Genomic DNA, 22,149 nt, shown 5'->3' with positions numbered 1-22,149 from the left:
ATGTACAGGTTTTTTGCAGCGCACTATTTGCCGCAAATTAAAAATCGCTCTGGGAGCTTCCAGGTTGGTGAATACATGGAGACTGGGGCAGAGCCGCGCGCCTGGAGAGAGCCTGGAAACCCCCCACCTACCCACCCCGTTCTCCTGCCCTGGTGCTTCGTGTCTCTTCCTCTGCGTGTTCATTCTCAGCCTGTTCACAAGCTCACCTTTCCACAGAAGCTCCTCTTTCTGGAAAGGGCGCAGCCTCCTTGCGTCCCGCTGAGCAGTGAACCCCAGAGAGGATGGAACGAGATCGCGGGAGCCCATGGGGCCTCCAGACCAACCGGCAGGTGGGAGCAACCATTTCCAGCGGCCCCTGTGGAGGGCGCTGGCCCACGCCGCTGTGGCGCAGGCTCGGGACTGTGAGTTCCCGCCAATTCCCGCGGCGGTGATTCCAAGCGCTGACTCCCGCGCTCCACGCAGCAGCAGCCCGAGACGTTAGACTGCCGGAGCTGCCGCAGCTGCTTCAGCTGTGTTACCTGTGCCGGCGGAAGTATGGCGGAGTGATAAAAAAATTGCTTTCACACGATGAGTTTTCATTCATACTAGAAGATGGCGACCACGTTTGCTACGAGTCCTTCGACACCCAAAGTGATCTGGAAAAGGAGATACAGGAAGTGCACGGTGTATTCCCACAGACCTGAACAGCATGAAACAGTGAAGCCCAGAGCTTCCCCGGCTCAGGAGAAAGAACTATTTGACATTGGTATCACAGGCTATGACAGTGTGTTAGATGTCCTGGTTCTGTAGACATAGGTTCTGAGTCTCGGCCCCTCAGGATGATGGCCATATGCATCATGGACTGACATTGAAGGAGGGCTTTTTTGGACTTAAGCATCGTCTCCAGGTATGATCTGGATGGAAGGAGGGGTGTTCATTGTTGGGTCCGTGATAAATCAGAAAATTGTCTTCCACGGTGCATTCTGGGATACTTGACTGTGAGTCTTGCAAAGGGTGGTGAAAATGTTAAGAACAAAGTTCATCTAAGTGAAAGAATTCACCTTTGGTCAGAATATCTATAAACATAATTTTAAAATACCTCAAAAAAATATGCCTTGGTTGATCAATATATTCTTGAAAATAAAGATGGGGTAAGATTTGAGAACTTGGCCTTGAGCCAATTCATGAGGAACTTCAACAGATCTTCCAAAAGCATCACAGTTCACTTCGGCGCTGGGAGCATTCCAAGATGGTAGCCAGCAGATGTCAGAATAACCTAAAAAAATGACAAACGTGGACCCAGGCTTGAGTGGGAGATCACGCTCGGACACTTTTCTATGGCTGGCTGGATGTCCATGTTAGAGAAGGAATCAATCTTTTACTGAAGAGCTTTCTTAATATTCATACTAAAACAGCCTGCATTTATGTGCTTATTGATTTATAGAAAGTAGATCAGTTTGATCCATTTACTGTTCTAAACAAAATCTCCATCTGCCATGAATTGGGTAACATTTCCACTAATGCAGAAGAAAAAGAGGAGAATGAACCTGAATCTCATATTAAACATAGATCAGAGATTATAAGAACTTTCTAGCTCCCTATGTGGAAGTTTTCAAACGGTTTCTTGAGAACCTAGACAAGTCCTGAAAAGGTGAAGTTCTCAAGAAGAATGATTTACAAAAAGATTTCTGAAGGTAACAATTTCCCCCAAACCAATACGGATATCTTCAATCTAAAATCAAATACTTCAAAAGCCATCCCATAAATATGGCAGGACCATGTATGCGTCTTAATGCTCAAAGCAAAATTTCCTTTTCTTGAGAAATAATTATGTTGAAAATACTCCTGAGAACACCAAAGGAGAGTGTCAAGATTCCTGGAAGGAGCAATAATGGGAGGGATAAGTGGATTGCAAGTAAATTTGCAAAATTTAATATTATACAATGATAATTCTAAGATTTTCAATACGAATACTCAGCTTTACCAATTGCTGTAGATAGAGGTAAGTGAGCAGCAGTATACCTGAGATTTTAATCTCACCCCAATTGATACAGGTCCATAGTTCTGGAGTGACTATTCTAGATGAATGAGACATTTGTCTTTAAGTCTTTGACCCTTAATTATACCCGAAGTGTGTATTCAGTTACTTTCTAATTTTGCCTACTAATATTTTTATTAGGCTGCACTTTTAAAAATCATTGTAAACTGGGCCTCTAAACTTACAAAAACTTCCATTCAAAAGATATAGGTTACTATATTACAATAGTAAGACCTAATAGTGTATCTTTCACAACTAGCAATTATAGCTCCTTACTGCTTCCCTCAGAAACAATTGGATTATTACCTACATAAAGAAAACAGCTTAGAAAAAATAGCTGACTTAATCAACAAAACTGTTGTATTTGTCAAAACACTTGGACTTTCTATATATCTGATACTTTAATTTTAAAGGTTTGCTTCTTCCTTGTTTGATTTTGTGCTATAGATTTTGAAGTATCAGATTTCTTTTGCCTGGTTTTACAGCCAGTCAAAACAAAGCAATTGTTCTGGTTTACATTCTATTTTCTGAAAAACATTAAGAAGCAAGGTATTAGGCTAGGATTTCCATGACTTACGAAAATTTTCCTTCCTTTGCATTTCCTTTAACACTGTTTTTTCTGCAGTTATATTGTCTTTTTTTTTTTTAATCTTTTAGTTTACATAGAGCAGACTAATGTAGGCAACACACTGAAATTCCTTGCATTCCTTTCTCTGCCAATTTTTTAAAAGAAGTATTACAGGCTATTATAAAGACAAAAATGCCACTCTTCACTGAAGTCTGTATATGAGGATCCTGAAAATGGCACAGTAGAAAACAACCTAAATCAGAGTTGATTTGGGAGAAATCAGATCAGTGTGCATTATGAGAAGCATTAAGTGAGATTTTAGCTCCACCTAGTGTCCTGCGGTAGAATAATATCTTAGAAATGAAAATAAACCATCCTAGGCAAGACTCAGATTAAGCAGGAGCATAAGGCTGATCCCTAACTCAAAGCAGCTCCAGTCAAAGGCCTCTTGCTTTGTGTTTCTTAGTTGCTGTACTGAAAAACAGCCATGCAAGAGAAACGTTCTTGGATCTAAGGAATTGCCAGATATTTACAAGACCAATCAGCACATGGCAGCTCTTTCATATATCAGCTTTAAAAATAGGAAGATTTGAAGTGATAGAAACCCTGATCTGCTGAAAATAACAAGACAGTGATGGAAGTCAGGATGGCCATAACACCTGGAAATAACAAAGTTCACAACACATCTAAGGATAGTTTTACATATACACGAATGAGGTCATACTGTGCTTTTCTTTCCTTTTAGTGCAAGTATATTTCAATATAAACATTTTAGAACTGGATTGAGATAATAGACAAAAAACAAATGAAGACATAGAATATATGAATAATAAAATAAATATATTTGATTATATAACTATGGCTGTATTTGGAGGAGGGAAGAGCTTAAATTCACCAAATAGAGAATAATCTTTATTGTATACCTATAGAACATTTATAAAAATTAATCACACACTTGACTAAAATGAATTTCTTAAATCCAAAAAGTAATGCGTTTGTAGATCACATTCTCAAAATAAAACTACAAAAATAATTTTAAATGTTTCATGATTATTTAGGAATTAAGAAGCACACCCAACTCTTGAATGAAAGGGAACAAAAATAAAATTATAAACTAAATAACAATGAAAAGGAGAATACGTTATAACAAAGCCTAGGGGATCGAGAAAAAGCAGGATTGAAAAAAAATTTGACCTTCACAACACTCCATTATTCATGAAGAAAGATGAAAAATAAAGGAATTAGTATTTATCTTAAGCTATTAGAAAAAGAATGACAATCTGAAATGAGGAAAGAAAATTAGTAAGGATGTAAAACCAATTTGCTTAAAAATGTTTTATTAAGAAACAATAATATAAAACAAAAACATGCCTATTTATATCTGCTTGTAGGGGGTCAAACACAGCATTATTTCAAAGTCATCCCAGCAAAGTTTTCAAAGTCTGACACTTCCATGAACACAAATAAGAGGCAATTTAACATTTTTAACCAATACCTCTTTCAAAGTGTGTCAGTACTCCATCTAATTTTGAATTGCCATAAGAGCTTCTTAACATCCTGCTTGGGCCCATTTTAATGTTTCACATATTCTAACACAGAGGTAGGGGTAATTGCCCAATTTTTTCTCTATAGGGCCCAAATGTAAGTACCTTGGATTTTATGAGCCAAATTGTTGTGTCTGGTGTCTGTCCCAGCTACTCAACTCTGCCCATTGTTGCTCAAAAGCAGCCATAAACAACATCTAAATGAGTAAGTATGGCTGTGTTCCAATACAAATTTGTTTATAAGGAAAAAAGAAAAAAGATTTGCAGATGAATTTGGCCTATAGGCTGTGTTTGCTGACCCTGGGTTAGAGTTGATAGGGACCATAGATCTATATGTGAATATATAAATAATTTCACTTCAAAACAAAGAGCATATCCATTTGAGAATGATAGTAAAGATAATAATAAAATAATTACTACTATTACTATTATACTATCATTTTGGTGGGGACTTTCTACAGATTTTTTAAAATAGTGTTTTATTTTATCAAGTGTAATTTCTCACCTAATAGCCACATCAACCCTGTGAAGTAAGTAGTGATATCACTGCCCTTTTCCAGATGGAGAAACTGAGATTCAGTCACTTAAGATAACTGAGCAATGCTCTAATTGTAAGGTGGTAGTTTGAGATTGAAAGTCATGTCTGCTGAGTCCAAGTTCTAAACAGCTCCACAGCAATACTTGGAATCACGGTGTCTTATACCCAGCACATGACAGTGTTTTTCCTGGGTTCAGGAAGCTATTGTTACATGTTCATATTTCTCTGAAGGCACTTACACTCCATTTCCAAGGAAGCAATCAATACTCCATCCCACCCTCCCTTCCCACCTTGCTACAGCACTGAGTTCTTTGTAATGGTAGAAGAAGTGAGCATTCCAATTAAGAGTGCACCATTCCCTGAATCACATAATCATCAGGTTAGGACCCAAGCTTTATAATTTAGGCAGCACAGACCCATTCTCTCTTGTCCTTTTGGAGTGAGTTGTGTCCAAGCACAGCAAATGCTTGCTGCTATAAATTCCATGAAATAAACTGAAGAAGCAGGGCTTCTTTTAGGCCCAGCTGTCTGCCTGTAATGTGATGAACAGATCAGAAACTTGAGGCTCAAAATAAATTTCAAGGCTCAAAATAAAGGTAGAAATACCCTGCTATGTTCTTCAATCCAGCTTTACTGGTAAGAAATCTGAGCCTGTTTTAATACTTACTGGGTCCTTGTTTGACTTTAACTGGGTAAGTTCCCAAAGATGGGGAGAGTGAATAATCAGATTCACTCAAACCTCCTGACTATAGGAACCATAGAAATTATAATGCATGCCTGAGGCTACTTGAGAGTCCACATTGTTTCTGGAATGTTATCTGCCTAGAGTATACCCAAAGGCAGAGTAACTCTAAAATCTGTTGAATTCCTCTCCATTTGACAACTCTTTAAGAGAATTTCTTAAATAATTGCCTATAATGAAGTTAATGGAAGACTAACGAATTATAATCTGATCATGAAACAGGCTGGAACTGAACTTAATGAGACAAGGTGAAATTGCAGAAGACTGTGGAATGAATTACAAGGATCAATGGTAGCACCACTTAGTGAACTGTTTGATATGATGAAGTTCAACTGCAATGTGATGATTAAGGCAAGAACAAGGGCATTAAAGGAAGAATAGTTATCAATTATTTTGTTTTCTTGGAGTTCAAATGTTCATCCTTATGTAAGAAGAATATAATTCAGGCACAAAGATGCATTCTTTGAAAAATATTGTGTCAGGCCAATATGTTACTGAGGAAAAACCTCATTTGTTTACAACATTTTAAATAGCTCCTTTTAGATTCTAGAATCTAGAAGTCTTGCCTAAGCCTGTGGCTTGGGACAATCATCAGAACTTCGCTTTCATGCAGTCAGGTAGAAATACAGATTCTCGTGGCATCATCTAGTGAGATCACAGCCTGTCAGCTTGCACTCTGCAGCTACAAAGAAAGCAAAACTTCAGAATATGAGAATTCTCCCTGGGTAATTGTAACAGAGGTGAGAGGAATGTCTGGCACATAAAAAGTTTGTTTGTTTGTTTGTTTTCTTAAATTTGAGGATTCGGATTTGCTAATCTCACAACATTTAACAAGCATAGTAAGAAGATAGTTTGGAATTATTCCTGGTTTATCTACATAGATTCAGTAATAATATTTGAAGAATATAGGTTTTTTTTTATTAATAAATTTTTTTTAAACATATAATATATTTTTATCCCCAGGGGTACAGGTCTGTGAATCGCCAGGTTTACACACTTCACAGCACTCACCATAGCACATACCCTCCCCAATGTCCATAACCCCACCCCCCTCTCCCAACCCCCCTTCCCCCATCAACCCTCAGTTTGTTTTGTGAGATTAAGAGTCACTTATGGTTTGTCTCCCTCCCAATCCCATCTTGTTTCATTTACTCTTCTCCTACCCTCTTAACCCCCCATGTTGCATCTCCTCTCCCTCATATCAGGGAGATCATATGATAATTGTCTTTCTCCGATTGACTTACTTCGCTAAGCATGTTAAGCGAATGTTAAGCGAAGCTTACCTTTTGCCCTTAGCAAAGTTGTTGTTATTGTTATTGTTTTTAATATTTTATTGATTTATTTAGGGGCGCCTGGGTGGCTCAGTGGGTTAAAGCCTCTGCCTTCCACTCGGGTCATGATCCCAGGGTCCCGGGATCCAACCCTGCACAGGCAGCCTGCTTCCTCCTCTCTCTTTGCCTGCCTCTCTGCCTACTTGTGATCTCTGCCTCTCAGATAAATAAATAAAATCTTAAAAAAAAAAAAAAAAGATTTTATTGATTTATTTAAAAGAGAGAGAGAGAACATGAAGGGGGGTAAGGGGCAGAGGGAGAGGGAGAACAGACTCCCCCGCCTGAGGAGGGAGCCCAACTCCAGGCTGACCCCAGGCCCCCCAAGGTCATGCCCTGAGCCAAAGGCAGACACTTAGCTGAATGAGCCTTCCAGACACCCTGCCCCTAGCAAAGTATTAACATCAGGGCAGTTGAGTTCCTAGAGGAAGGTCACTCTCCCTGTCTCATGGACTTGTCAATGGGCTATAGAATGCAAGGAAATTTAATTTTTTTTTCTTTTGCTTTGTTCTCCACATCAGATTAGATGTACAAAAAATGAAAAGGATAAGCACCTATTAGTTAGTTACAAAACTGAAATTAAATTTTAGGTTATGGGTAAATTAATAGAAGACTATTCTAGTAGAAAGCATACCATTTGAAATGTGAATTACAATTTAGGGCGTGGATAAAAGGGAGTAATTAACACAGGGGAAAATGTAAATATTGCTTCTAATTTGCTAGAAAAGTTTGATTTAAACAATATAATTCCAGAATGCCTTTTAGGTAGTGAAGTTTGTATATCAGTTACATGCTTGGATTTATAACATTAACTCTCAGGAGCTATTGGGTTTTTTTCGCTCTAATAATCAAAACAACAGCATAAAATATTTGGTACTTCATGAATTAAGCACATACCTAAATCAATGTCTACAGGTATATTTACATTTACATTGCCTCTTTGTTCTTCTCCCATTATCAATCTCTTACTCCTCCAGGGGTAATTCAGTTTTGAAAAACTAAGATATATTGAAGCCACTTAAAGCATCTCAGAAAACAAAACAAAACTAGATTTCTTTAGAATATTCCAAGAATTGCTTTAATTCTCTGTCCTTAGCAATAGCAAAATAATTGACTCTTTTAGGTGAATCAATACTAGTTCTTTTTTCCTTTGCCAATCTTAAAATGAAACAAAGTTATGGTCATACCATAGGGGTATTAAATTCCTTTTGCTGTTGTAACAAACATCACAAACATAGTTGCTTAAAACAACACTAATTCACAATCTTATCATATGGAGGTCAGAAGTCCTAAACTCAAGGTGTGTGTGTTTGGCAGGGCGCGGGGGGCAGGGCTACATTCTTTTTGGCAACTCTAGAGAAAAATCTGTTTCCTTGTCTTTTCCAGCATCTGGAGTCCTCCTGCATTCCAGGGTTCGTGGCCCTTTCTTCCATCTTCGAAACTACCTCTGATTCTGACACCTCGTCTCCTTCTTTTAAGGACACTTGTAATTACATTGGATCCACTCAAATAGAGAGGTAGTCTCCCCAACACAAGATCTTTAAATTAATCACATCGACAAAGTCCCTTTGCCAGGTAAGGTAACATACTGACAGGTGTTGAGAATTGGGACATGGACGAGTTTAGTGGAGGGGCAGGAGGAGGATGTCATTCTGTCTACTACAGTAGCATTTACGAACTTGAGTCTAAATCTAATGTGTTTAGGGAAGAGAAAATAATAGAGATGAAAAAAGAGAAAAGCCCTTTTTGAAACAGTTTAACTTTTTTCCTTATCACTAAAACTACAATGAAAGAGATCTATGTAATTTTTATGGGATATTAAATGGGAAATAAGTTCTGTAAAGTCAGGAGCTGGACTTTTTTGGAGAGTAATTATGTAATTATTTTAATCTGTTTTTATGAGATATTTCAACAATTCATAGATGTAAATTGCCTTCCTTTTCCTACTATTTGCTTTATCTGTCCTTCTATAGATATGGAAATGAAAGTCAGAGGTGTGAAAAAGAACTTCACATTTAAGAATTTTGTGAAAGGGGGCGCCTGGGTGGCTCAGTGGGTTAAGCCACTGCCTTCGGCTCAGGTCATGATCTCAGGGTCCTGGGATCGAGTCCCGCATCGGGCTCTCTGCTCAACAGGGAGCCTGCTTCCCTTCCTCTCTCTCTGCCTGCCTCTCTGCCTACTTGTGATCTCTGTCTGTCAAATAAATAAATAAAATCTTTAATAAAAAAAAAAAAAAAAAAAAAAGAATTTTGTGAAAGGTATTTATCTGACCAGCTTAATGATTATACTCTAGCCCAAGCCCCAACACTTCACATGTAAATTATGATGTATCTAGTTACTAGTGTCTTTTCAAAGCTGTTCCCTGCAATCTATCTAAATATTATTCTCTTTAACACATGCTCCTTAATGATCACTGTTTTTTCAGCACCTTAAGTCTTACCCCCCTAATGGACTGATTCGTTCATCAATTCTTTTATTCATTAATTTATTCTACTAATGTTTTTATTGGCTATTTTCTAGGGTTTGTGCTAGAAACTGGGTGGAAGAAGGAGTGCGTGACAAGCACAAAAAAAATGTCAGTGCATGCGTTTTCCCCACTTTTCCCAGGCTCACCACCACTGAGAATTATTTTGTTGCTTTAGGAAAACAATAGCATACTGATTAATGATGAAGATCATAGACAGTAGACTCAGACTTTCTAGGTTCAGACAGGGTCCCAACCATTCTCATCCTTCTGATCTTGACAAATTACTCACTTCTTTGTGCCTCACATTTTTTCTCATTAAAATGAGAATTGCTTTTTTGTAGTTTAAATAAGCCAGTCTACAGAAAGTGCTGAAACCAGTGCCTAACATATTGCAAAGCCCTCCGTAGATGCTAGCCATTATTATTTCCCTTACCTCACTTATTTCTGTAAAAAGTATCTCCTAACCAAAGAGCCCCATGCTTATTCTAATAGTGACTAAAAGGAAAACTGAAGAAGAGAGGCTGGTAAGATTTGCTTTGGCTGGAGCACAAGACTTCTCTCGGGAGAGAGTAGAGGAAAGACAAGAAATGGAGATGGCCAGGAGGTGTAAGAAATACTGAAAGTGGAAAAAAAAGTATGATTAATTGACCATAAAAGCATGGGTTTATTTTGTATTTTATTTTATTATTTTATTTTTAATTAACATGTAATTATTATTTGATTCAGGGGTATAGGTCTGTGATTTATCAGTCTTACAAAATTCACAGTGCTCTCTACAACACATGCCCTCCCCAAAGTCCATCACCCAGCCACCCCATCCCTTCCTCCACTCCAGCAACCCTCAGTTTGTTTTCTGAGATAAGAGTCTCTTGTGGTTTGTCTCCCTCTCTGGTTTCATCTTATTTCATTTTTCCCTCCCTTCCCCTATGATTCTCTGTCTTCAGTGAGATCATATGATAATTGTCTTTCTCTGATTTACTTATTTCGCTTAGTGTATACCGTCTAGTTCCAAGCATGGGTTTATTTTGGGCTCTCTATTCTGTTCTATTGATCTATGTTTCTGTTTTTGTGCCAGAGCTATACTGTTTTGATTACTACAGCTTTGTAGTATATCTTCAAATCTGGGATTGTGATCCCTCCAGCTTTTTTTTTTTTTTTTTTCCTCAAGATTGCTTTGTCTATTCAGGATTGTTTTTGTGGTTCTACACGAGTTTTGTGATCTATTTCTCTGGTTCTGTGAAAAATATGGTTGGTATTTTGATAGAGACCACATTAAATCTAGAGATTGCTTTGGGTAATATGGACATTTTAACAATATTAGTTCTTCCAATGTGCAGTGTTCTTTTTAATTTATTCTGTTAATTTTTTTTCTTATTAAATAGAGAAAACCAAGGAGAATTCTTTGTAAAATTTCAAATTAAACAATATTTTTCACCCAACCTGCCTGGAAACCCAATTCTAAAACATTAGGAGCTTTTCTTGGCTGAAAAAAGATGTCAATATTAGGCATGCCTGGATGAATTTAAAGTCTTTGTACTACCCTGCTAACTGGGGCTTGAGACTTGGCTGCTGATATACAATTCGAAGATAGTAAGCATTGTTTTTGACCAGAGACTGAAGAAATTTATAGGTAATTCTGTGCAAAGAAGAGGAGAAAAGGAATTTGGTTTAAAAGAATAATAAGCTCTTGTTATGGAAGAGAGAGAGAAACCACTGAAGAAGCACAAAAATGCTACCGATTGTGTAAAGGTCTGTCAGACCAAGTATGGGTAGACAGTGTTCCAGCAGAAGATGTCCTTATTATACTAGAGGTAGCACAGTACCTTGGAATCATATGCAGAAGTCATAACAGTTATTTAAATAAGAAAGGTACAAAATAATCTGCCTGTGAATTTAAAGAGAAGAAACTCCTACTCGGAGTAATAAATCAAGGAGCCAGTATTGTCGAAGATCAAAGAAGTTGAACAAATCCATGGAGGAATCTTTCTTCAAAAATAAACCTGTTCTGACCCCACACTAGCATGCATCTTGATTACTTGGTAAAGTCAGTGAAGAATGAAGAAAGAAAGGAGGAGAATTGTGGCAGGATTCTAGGAATAACAAAAAAGAGACAGAAAGATCTGAAGAATGTAGATGTCATGCAGGTAAGCTTCAGCTTCTTGAAGAAAGAGACCCAAGTCCCTCGTTGGTGATCCTTATCCCCAGAATCGCTTCAGCAAGCCTAGGGCAGAGCTTAAGAGAACAGTACTTATAATTTTTTTTTTCCCTGAAATCAAAGTTGGTTATAAGATGGACTACTATGATCATTTAGGGACACATGCCCTTGTGTTCCACAGAGCCCTCCTTGAAAAATGAATGATTTGGTTACGAATCTGCTGAGTAAACAGGCACATTTCAATATACCTATATGAATATTCAAAAGGACAAATGAACAATGTGTTGTGAGCACAGAGGGAGAGATTCATTCTGTCTGAGTAACTTACAGAAGTTAGCCCAGAGGAGAATTATTGAAACTAGATTTTTATTTAAGGTATAGAAGAGTACATATGTAAGTGTACACCTCAATTAATTTTCATAACATGGATATAGCACCATGCAACCAACCACGCAACCAATGCACAGATGAAGATAAAGAAAATAGCCAGCCCCCAGAGATTCCCTCTATCCTTCTCTCTACCACCTTACCCAAAAGAAAACACTATCTTGATTTTTTAAATTTAAATTCAATTAGCCAACATACGGTACATCATTACTTTCAGATGTAAAGTCCAATAATTCATCAGTTGCAATAACACCCAATGCTCATGATATCAAGTGACCTCCTTAATGCCCATCACTCAATTACCCCATCCCCCTACCCCCTCTCCTCTAGCAACCCCCTCTGTTTCCTTTAGTTAAGAGTCTCTATGGTTTGTTTCCCTCTCTGATTTCTTCCCATTCAGTTTTCCCTCCTTTCCCCTATGATCCTCTATACTGTTTCTTATATTCCACATGAGTGAAACCATATGATAATTGTCTTTCTGACTGACTTATTTTGCTCAGTGTAATACCCTCCAGTTCCATTCATGTTGATATAAATGGAGAGTATTCATCATTTCTGATGGCTGCTTAGTATTCTATTATATATATATATACCACCTCTTCTTTATGTACTCATCTGTTGATGGATATCACAGCTCTTTCACAGTTTGGCTATTGTGGACATTGCTGCTATAAAAATTGGGCTGCAGGTGTCCCTTTGGATAACTACGTTTTTATCTTTGGGTAAATACTTAGTAGTGCAATTGCTGGGTCAAAGGGTAGCTCTATTTTTAACTTCTTGAGGAACCTCCATACTATTTTCCAGAGTGGGAGTACCAGGTTGCATTCCCACTAACAGTGTAAGAGGGTTCCCCTTTCTCTGCATCCTCGCCAACATTTGTTGTTTCCTGACTTATTAATTTTAGCCATTCTGACCGTGTGGGGTGGTATTCATTGTGGTTTTGACTTCTGTTTCCCAATGCCAAGTAATATGGAGCATTTTTTTCTTGTTTGTTGGTCATTTGGATATCTTCTTTGGAGAAATGTCTGTACATGTCTTCTGCCCATTTCTTAAATGGATTATTTGTTTTTTGGGTGTTGAGTTTGAGAAGTTCTTTAGAGATCTTGGATACTAGCCCTGTATCTTTTATATCATTTGAGAATATCTTCTCCCATTCCATAGGTTGCCTTTTAGTTTTGTTGACCATTTCTTTTGCTTTGCAAAGGCTTTTTATCTTAATGAGGTCTCAATAGTTCATTTTTGGTCTTGTTTTTCTTGCTTTTGGAAACATGTCTAGCAAGAAGTTGCTGCAGCCAAGGTCAAAGAGATTGCTGCCTGTTTTCTTCTCTAGGATTTTGATGGATTCCTGCCTCACATTTAGGTCTTTCATCCATTTTGAGGTTAGCTTTGTGTATTGTGTAAGAAAATGGTTCAGTTTTATTCTTCTTCATGGCTGTCCAATTTTCCCAATACCATTTGTTGAAGAGACTGTCATTTTTCCACTGGATATTCTTTCCTGCTTTGTCAAAGATTAGTTGACCATAAAGTTGAGGGTCCATTTCTGAGTTCTCTATTCTGTTCCATTGGTCTATGTGTCTGTTTTTGTGCCAGTGCCATACTGTCTTGATGATTACAGCTTTGTAATAGAGCTTGAAATCCAGCATTGTGATGCTACCAGCTTTGGATTTCTTTTTAACATTCTTCTGGCTATTCAGGGTCTTTTCTGGTTCCATACAAATTTTAGGATTATCTGTTCCCACTCTGTGAAAAATGTTGATGGTATTTTGATAGGGAATGCTTTGAATGTGTAGATTGCTCTGGGAAGTATAGACATTTTAAAAATATTTATTCTTCTAATCCATGAGCATGTAATGTTTTTCCATTTCTTTGTGTCTTCCTCAATTTCTTTCATAAGTGTTCTGTAGTTTTTAGAGTGCAGATCCTTTACCTCTTTGGTTAGATTTATTCCTAGGTATTTTATGTTTTTGGGTGCAATTGTAAATGGGATCTATTCCTTAATTTCTCTTTCTTCTCATTGTTAGTGTATAGAAATGCAAGTGGTTTCTGTGCATTGGTTTTATACCCTACATGTATATGTTGCTGAATTCCTGTATGAGTTCTAGCAATTTTGGGGTGGTCTTTTGGGTTTTCTATATGAGGTATCATGTCATCTGTGAAGAGTGGGAGTTTGACTTCTTCTTTGCCAATTTGAATGGCAAATCAAAATCAGATTGCTGAGGCTAGGACTTGTAGTACTGTGTTGAACAACAGTGGGGAGAGTAGGCATCCCTGTCACGTTCCTGACCTTAACGGAAAAGCTCTCTTTTTCCCCATTGAGAATGATATTCACTGCAGGATTTTCATATATGGCTTTTATGATACTGAGGTATGTTCCCTTTACTCCTACATTTCGAAGAGTTTTAATCAAAAAAGAATGCTGTATTTTGTCAAATGCTTTTTCTGCATCAGTTGAGGATCATATGGTTCTTGTCCTTTCTTTTATCAGTGTGTTGTATCATATTGATTGATTTGTGAATGTTGAGCCACCCTTGCAGCCCAGGAATAAATCCCATTGGTCATGGTGAATTATCCTTTTAATGTACTGCTAGATCCTATTAGCTAGTATCTTGGTGAGAATTTTGGCATCCATGTTGTATATCCATAAAATGTAAAAGTGAAAATTTACAAAAGAACAAGGAGTTTTAAAATGAGAAACTAGTTGAAAAGGGGAAGAAAAGGAAAAAGAAAAAGAAAATTTTAAAATGAAAGACTAGGGTGCCTGGGTGGCTCAGTGGGTTAAGCCGCTGCCTTCAGCTCAGGTCATGATCTCAGGGCTCTGGGATCGAGTCCCGCATGAGGCTTTCTGCTCAGCAGGAAGCCTGCTTTCTTCTCTCTCTCTCTCTCTCTCTCTGCCTGCCTCTCTGCCTACTTGTGATCTCTCTCTGTCAAATAAATAAATAAAATCTTAAAAAAAAAGAAACCTTTAAAAATAAATAAATAAATAAAATGAAAGACTAAGTACTCCTGAGGAAAAAAACCCCAAATTCTATCTAGTATTTTCCCTTAGTACAGGAGTTTTTCATTTCTGAGTGATCCATAAACTTGGTATTTGACGGATGTTCCTGCTGATCTTCTTCTCAAGGGACCTGTTGCACTGACTCTCAAGTGTCTGCAGTGTTGCCCCGCACTGCCCTTTGTCAGGGAAATGGACTCAAGTGTAAGCTGCTTCAGGTTGCTCTATGTGGCTTTTGTTTCCTGAAGGCTTTTTGCCCCACTGTAGAGGATGAAAAAAAAAAAAGAAAAGAAAAGAAAACAAAAGCAAAAGTGGCAGTGTCCCAGTTTCCAGCCCTGGACCTGAAAGATCAGGGCCCCCAGTCTTCAGTGCAACCTCAGGGAACAGCATTCAGGCACCTTTGTGTGTGCCAGACTCCGCAGACTGCTGTGGTGCACACCTGCACCAATTCTCCCAGGGGAGGGGAGTGTCTCCCGGTAGCTTTGCTGCTTTCTGGGCTCCTACACTGAGAGCCGTTGCCCCATTGTGTGCCACTATCCTGATTTTTATCACCATAAATTACTTTTTCTGATTGGAGTAGTAGAGAATTCTAAAGCATGTGCTTTTTTCTATATATCTTCTCTGGCTGAATATTATGATTTTGAGGTTCATCCAGATTATTGTATGTGGCAGTACCATAATTTATATATCCATTTGTACTAACCCAAAAGAGTAAAATATTAACTTAAGATACCCTCAATAAATCAAGGACCCATTGTGTAATCTCTAGAAAATTCATCCTTCCTCCTCCCAAAATAGCAACACAATCTATAGGGAAGTTAATATAAGGGAATATAGAGATAGCAAAAAATATATTTGATTAATTCTTATTAAGTTAAGAAAGAGGAAAAAGGAAATAAGAACAGAAGGGAAAACTGGGAAAAAAGCATAAGCTAATAGATGAGGATTCAAATATACCAGTGATAACTTTAAGAGATGAAGATTTTCACTCTAGACAAAAATAACCTGACTATTTTCTAATTAAAATAAACATACCTTAAATATAAGAAATAATGAAAGGGGCTCCTGGGTGACTCAGTTAAGTGTCTGCATCCTGATTTTGACTCAGGTCATGATCTCAGGGTCCTGCAATTAGGCCTCATGTGGGGCTCCTCACTCAGCATGGAGTCTGCTTGTCCCTCTCCCTCTGCTCCTCCTTCTGCTACCCCCCCATGCTCTTTCTCTAAAATAAATAAATTAAATCTTTTAAAAAAAGGAAAGTAAGAAAATAAAAAGGAAAATAAAAGGATACAAAAGGATATGCCATGCAATATTCATCAAAAGAAAGAATGTATAACTTTACTAAATTCAAACAATAATACTTTAAACCAAGAAGCATCAGTAGAAATAAGATGGCATTTTTGTAATGAGAAAAGGTTGAACCTACTGGGAAGATATCACATTATTATATGTTTGTATATCCAAAATCTAGCTTTAAAATTAGAGAGCAGGGCCACCTGGGTGGCTCAGTCAGTTGAGCATCTGCCTCCAGCCTAGGTCATGATCCCAGGGTCCTGGGATTGAAGGATCCCCACATCTCATTGGGCTCCCTGCTCAGTGGGGAGCCTGCTTCTCCCTGGCCTCTGCCCCTCCCCCTGCTTGTACATGTGCATTCTCTCTCTCTCAAATAAACAAAATCTGTAAAATTATCAAATACTGACAAAATTATATGAAAAATACACACACCCACGCTCATTATATTTTTTCCAAACTTCTTTCGGTAACTCATAAAAGAAGGCAACAAAAAATCAGGAAGCATATAAAATATTTGAACAGCATTATTAACAAAGTAACTGACATACTACCTATTAACAACAGAATACACTTTTCCCCCCAAGACCACATGGAATATTTAAGAAAATAGCTCTGTATGGTCTTGGACCATAAAGTTCAAGGTTTAAAAATCATATAGGATATTTATCTGACCACAATGGAATTAAGCTAGTGGCAAATAACAAATCAAACAAAAAGGAAATCTCTAACCCTTTAGCAATTAAATAACATACTTCTAAATAACCCATTGAACAAATTGTCAAATAAGATAATATTTTGAGCTAAATGAAAATGAGAAAAGCAAACAGAAACGTATAGAGTGTAGCTAAAGCAGTGCTAAGTAAAATGTGTACACTTAAATGCATATTGTGGAAATGAAGAAACCTTAAACATTAATCATTGAAGAATCAGTCTAAAGAAGCTAGGAAAACATCAACAAATCAAACCAAAATAAAAGAGAAGAAAATAAATAATAATGTGCACAAACAATAGAAAATAAATGAGTGAGAGAAGTCAATAAAACCAAATTTAGTTTTTTAAAAGACTTAAAAATTTGAAAAAATAAATAACAAGACTAATTAAGAACAAAGGAAATTATATATATTAAGAATTTAAAAATGAGATATTGTTACGTATCTTGCAGGTATGCAAAAGTAATAGGGAGTATAATGGACAACTCTATTCCAATAAGTTAAACATTTAAATGAAATGGACTAATTTCTTAAAAATGTAATTTTCCAAATTTGGCATGGGAAGAAATGGAAAATGTGAATAGTTTGGTACCTATTTGAGAACTTGGATATGGCATTAAAACCATGGTTTCACATATGAACTTTTTAGCCATATACATAATCTCCTTCATAAAATAGGAAAACTACTTGAATCATTTTATGAGGTCAGCATAACCACAGATCTAATACCTGATGAGGTTACTGTTAGAAAGATAAATTATATTCCAATGTCTCTCAAAGTTGTAGATGCAAAATCTCTAAACAAAATATTAACAAATCAAATATAATAAAATATATAGAAAGGATAATGTGCCATTATCAAATTATATCTGCAAGGATGTAAAGGTAGTATGACATTAGGAAAGCAGTTTATTCCAAACTCTCTTTTTCAAGCCAGGGTTCTTTCTCTTAGCTGAATTCTGAACCATTTGTCTTTTTGCTTCTTTATTTTCCCAACTTCATGTTTTTATATTATGTTTTCCTTTACTTTGCCTTTCAGAAGTCCTCGTAGTCTTACACTGGGATGCCTATCAACCACAATTCCAAATCTCCTTCTAGAAATATTCAGGCAGCCTTGATTTGGTCATACAGTTTGGGGCATAAAACCCTCCTGATTGGAGAATTTCTGGATTCCCTAACTAAAGATTCCCTGGTGAAATCTATTTCATATGGCTTTCCATACCTTTCTCTAGTGGGAGCAGAATAAACTCCCATAACCACTGAAACTTGCATTAGGACTAAAACTATGTTATTAAATATAGCTTGGCCAGCCACATCATCTTAGAAAGGATTACCTAAAAATAGAATGTGAAGTAAAATCTTGTTTAGCTAATTTTTATTGGTGATTGAAGTACCATGGGAGCTGAGGTCTGAGGTACCACAGTCTCCAACGGGGCATAATAAAATAGCTTTTCCTTCAGGGTCTGATTTCTACAGAAGAGAGAATAGATATACAGGAGTGTATGTTTGTACTTTTTTAACAAGGATGAGTTCTTGCTGTGTCTTGCTGGATGTTTTCAGAAAAGCAAAGTGGAACTACCTCATCTCAAATAGTCCAAGCCAGGAGGAAGTTGAGAGGAAATTTATTCTGTATCCCTCATCAGGATACAGGATATCTGTATCCCTCATCAAAGTTTTCCTCATGGAGTTTACTTTGCCTTCACTTCCAGGTGTTTCACCTGACTTTATCAGCTCCCATCAGGAATGTAAACGCCCCTAGCCGCTGCTTGGAACTTTCTTTGCCTCTGAGGCAGGAAAGTGGTAGGAGGAGCAAATACCACAAAATTAAGCGTTAGATTATACTGCAACAGTTGGGACAAGTCCACATAAAGTTATTAGATCCCTAGCACCTGGGACCAAAGAATTGGTCTAGGAAACATAAATGAGTTTGAGACGCTGTGGTAGCAATAAGTGGTGCCAGACACACTCATTTAACCTGAGTCTGCCTGTTAAACTCTAGAAATATATTCCATACTTCTAGTGTTGCTTTTTTAATGAATAAAATTATTTGTTAGTTTTCAGTTTGATACTCAAGAACACTGTTAGATTGAATCCCTGATCTTTTGCAAATTCTAAGCTACCACATTTTCAAGATGTGGAACACACATCCTACCAGAGCATACCAGGTTAATATCCCCAAATAATGTATCATTAGAAAAATAAACCATACATTGAAATTCAGAATATATTAATAGGACCAGTGCTAATAGCAAACTTTATCAATACCAGTAATTTTACCCAGATACATTTTTGTCTCATATTTTTATAACACTTCTTAGAGCATTCCATCAGATGTGTTAACATCTCTTGCATCCACTCTATATTTCTCAGACATTATAAAACTTGGTGTGATGACTAAAAATAGATTCTGTTTATATGGTTATCAATAATATTCACTGTAAAACAAATTTATATATACATTTAGAAAAGAATAAAAGAAGAGAATGGGTGCTTAGAAGTAAGACATAAGAATGACCAATATACTAATGGGTTTTATAGGTTTTTAACATTTCTGTTTTATATCCAAGTTATGATGAAACTGGAAATTATGTTATTACCATAAGAGATGACTGCTCCCATCTTTCCATTCCTTTTAGCATCTCCATTTAATCGTGTTTAGAAGATGGATTAGAATTTAACTTGTCACTTATGGCTTTTAGTAAAAAGCTTAGAAAGAGTTGCTTTCCGACACTTTCTCCTCAGAGGTCCCAGTGGGCCTGTGAGGAGTATTATGTTCTTCTAACTCTTGGCATAATACTCTAAGAAGATGCCAATGCTTAGCCAAAGCAGTTGCATTAGGAGAAGTGAATATTTGGGAGAAAACAGAGCATCCCTAGGAAAGAGTTTGGCTGGTACTGGCCAGTAATGTGTGGCAGCAACTCTTAAGGGATAGATGCAGGGTACTGAGTGGAGAACTTGGCTCCTCCACCTGCTGGAAGACAAATAACCAATGCATGTGTGTAGAAAATAACTCCATTATTATATTCATGATCACTGCCAAACCCATATAGCACAGTACTTTAGGGTCTCTAAACTTGTGATCTGGGCTGAAGTTATAATGTAAATCCAGGGACTCAGTCCATATCTGCTAGTGTTGTAGTAAGTCCTTTTAGCTACTTTTATGCAAACCAACGTTTGGGAACTAGGTTTAGCTTAGAATCTAACAGTTAATAGGTTATACACTACGGATTAAGAACATGGACCCTGGTACAAGTCTACCTGGACTCACTACATAAGCAGTGAGGATCTTCCCTTAAGAACCTTTAGCTCAGCATATAATTTGGGCTCCATGAATCTTGGCTGTACTAACAATTGTCAAGGCAAAGCTACTTATTCTTAGTGCCTTTGTTCCTTGTGTGCTGCCTTTTCTTTTTCTTTTTTTTTTTAATTTTATTTATTTGACAGACAGCGATCTCAAGTAGGCAAAGAGGCAGGCAGAGGCGGGGGTGGGGGGTTGGAGAAGCAGGCTCCCCGCTGAGCAGAGAGCCCGATGCGGAGCTCCATCCCAGGACCCTGGGATCATGACCTGAGCGGAAGGCAGAGGCTTAACCCGCTGATCTACCCACGCGCCCCTGTGTGCTGCCTTTTAATAAATCCATTTCACCTTTAAGAATACTCTAAATGATCATTTTAACTAGATTTCAAACCTGCCAAATTGGGAATGTTTTTAATTTTTAAAAATGGTATTCTACATTCTTCTGGAGTCAGGAGCCCATTTATTTATGGTCTAGTTCCTTGCCTATACCCTGGGAAAACTTAGAGGTACCTAAGTACAAGCATTATTGTTTAACCATGTTAAATGTCAGAGGAACTTAGGCTGAATTGCTCCCCAAATAACTGAGACCCAAGTAAGCAATCTAGGATTCTTTGGAGTTTCAAAGCCAGATCTTAGTTGGACAGGGAATGAAGGAACGGGGTGAGGAGTGAGGAGCCCTACTAAAAAGAGAATCGGGGCTATTTTCAAACAAACAGATTGTTGGAGAGTACAATAATGCATTATTCACATATTCCATTATGTTTCTGGCTTCAATAAATAATTAACCCCCCATGAAATGAATACTGTAAGTTTGAGATTGAGCTAAGAATGTATTACATATAATATTACCAATAAAATTTTCAACTATAAATGTTTTTTAAACAACTGATTTTAAGTAAAATGAAGACATTATGTTTCAGATGCAATTGTGAGTTCTCAGATAATCATAGTCTTCTTAGTCTCAAATTCCCCAAAACTCACAGAATTGCTTAAGCAGTAATATATTTCTTACATTTTCTTCACTGTCTAAATGCATTTTTAGTTTTTCTTCCTTGCTCTTGGACTATTGAAAATCATTGCAAGTGCAGCAAGACTACTTTTTGTGCCATTACAAATACTGACATTTATTCCTAATGACTATAAGGGGGGAAGCCAAAAAGCAATTGCAATTGATTATATACAGAAGGTTCTTTTAGTCTCAATTACAGCATTTGTATAAATTTTCAAATCTGCAGTTGTAGATGTCTCAGAAGACAAATTCTCAATTATCATTAAAATACAAAATATAATTTTCTAGAACAAGTGTTTTTCTCCTAAACAAGATCTGGATCTTGTAACTAATTCTTCCCTACACCATTCTTTTTCTAGATCCCAATATAAATTGTCACTTTTGCAATTTCCTTCCCCCAAAATATGTTAAGAATTTCCTTTCATTCTTTAATTATTTTATTAAAATAAAGTTTGAGCACCGATTTTATATAAATTCCCTATCCTCTACCTGGAATTTCAAATGTGATTCTTTCTCTGACACACTTTAGTGTTATTTTTTTTTTTTTAACTGAAGTAATTTAAAAACCTTCTAATGTCCTTCCTGCCACTCACCTGTTTCTCTTCTTTCCTTGCTTTTTCCTGTGCTTGGGTTAGGGGAGGCTCAGTCATTTAATCAGTGGGTTCTTTGATTTTCTTTTCTCTTTACATATCAATCCCTATTTCTGAACAAATATGGTCTGTAGAAATATAAATTCCTTGCTCTTATACCTCATGGCTAAATTTCTTGTAGTTAAAACCAAACTGACTTTTAAGAGGTTGTCAAAATTGCTGCATTGGTCAAAGTTCAGCCATCATTTCTTTTCTTTTCTTTTCTTTTTTTTTTAAAGATTTTATTTATTCATTTGACAGAGGGAGAGAGATCACAAGCAGGCAGAGAGGCAGGCAGAGAGAGAGGGGGAAGCAGGCTCCCTGCTGAGCAGAGAGCCCAATGTGGGGCTTGATCCCAGGACCTGGAGATCATGACCTGGGCTGATGGCAGAGGCTTAACCCACTGAGCCACCCAGGTGTTCCTAGCCATCATTTCTGACAAGAAGTGTTTTTGATCATTGTCATCTAGATCTGG

At 37.2% G+C, this 22,149-nt stretch overlaps 1 pseudogene; it reads left to right on the top strand.

The window, feature by feature from the left end:
- The first annotated feature begins 591 nt into the window (after positions 1-591).
- LOC116880879 lies at positions 592-1,671 on the top strand (annotated as a pseudogene).
- Positions 1,672-22,149: the final 20,478 nt, after the last annotated feature.

The sequence above is a fragment of the Lontra canadensis genome, unplaced genomic scaffold, assembly GCF_010015895.1.
Source record: "Lontra canadensis isolate GAN:19392208 unplaced genomic scaffold, GSC_riverotter_1.0 scaffold69, whole genome shotgun sequence".
NCBI classification, from domain to species: domain Eukaryota; kingdom Metazoa; phylum Chordata; class Mammalia; order Carnivora; family Mustelidae; genus Lontra; species Lontra canadensis.
The sequence above is the reverse complement of the archived record's forward strand: the minus strand, read 5'-3'. Positions and strand labels throughout refer to the sequence as shown.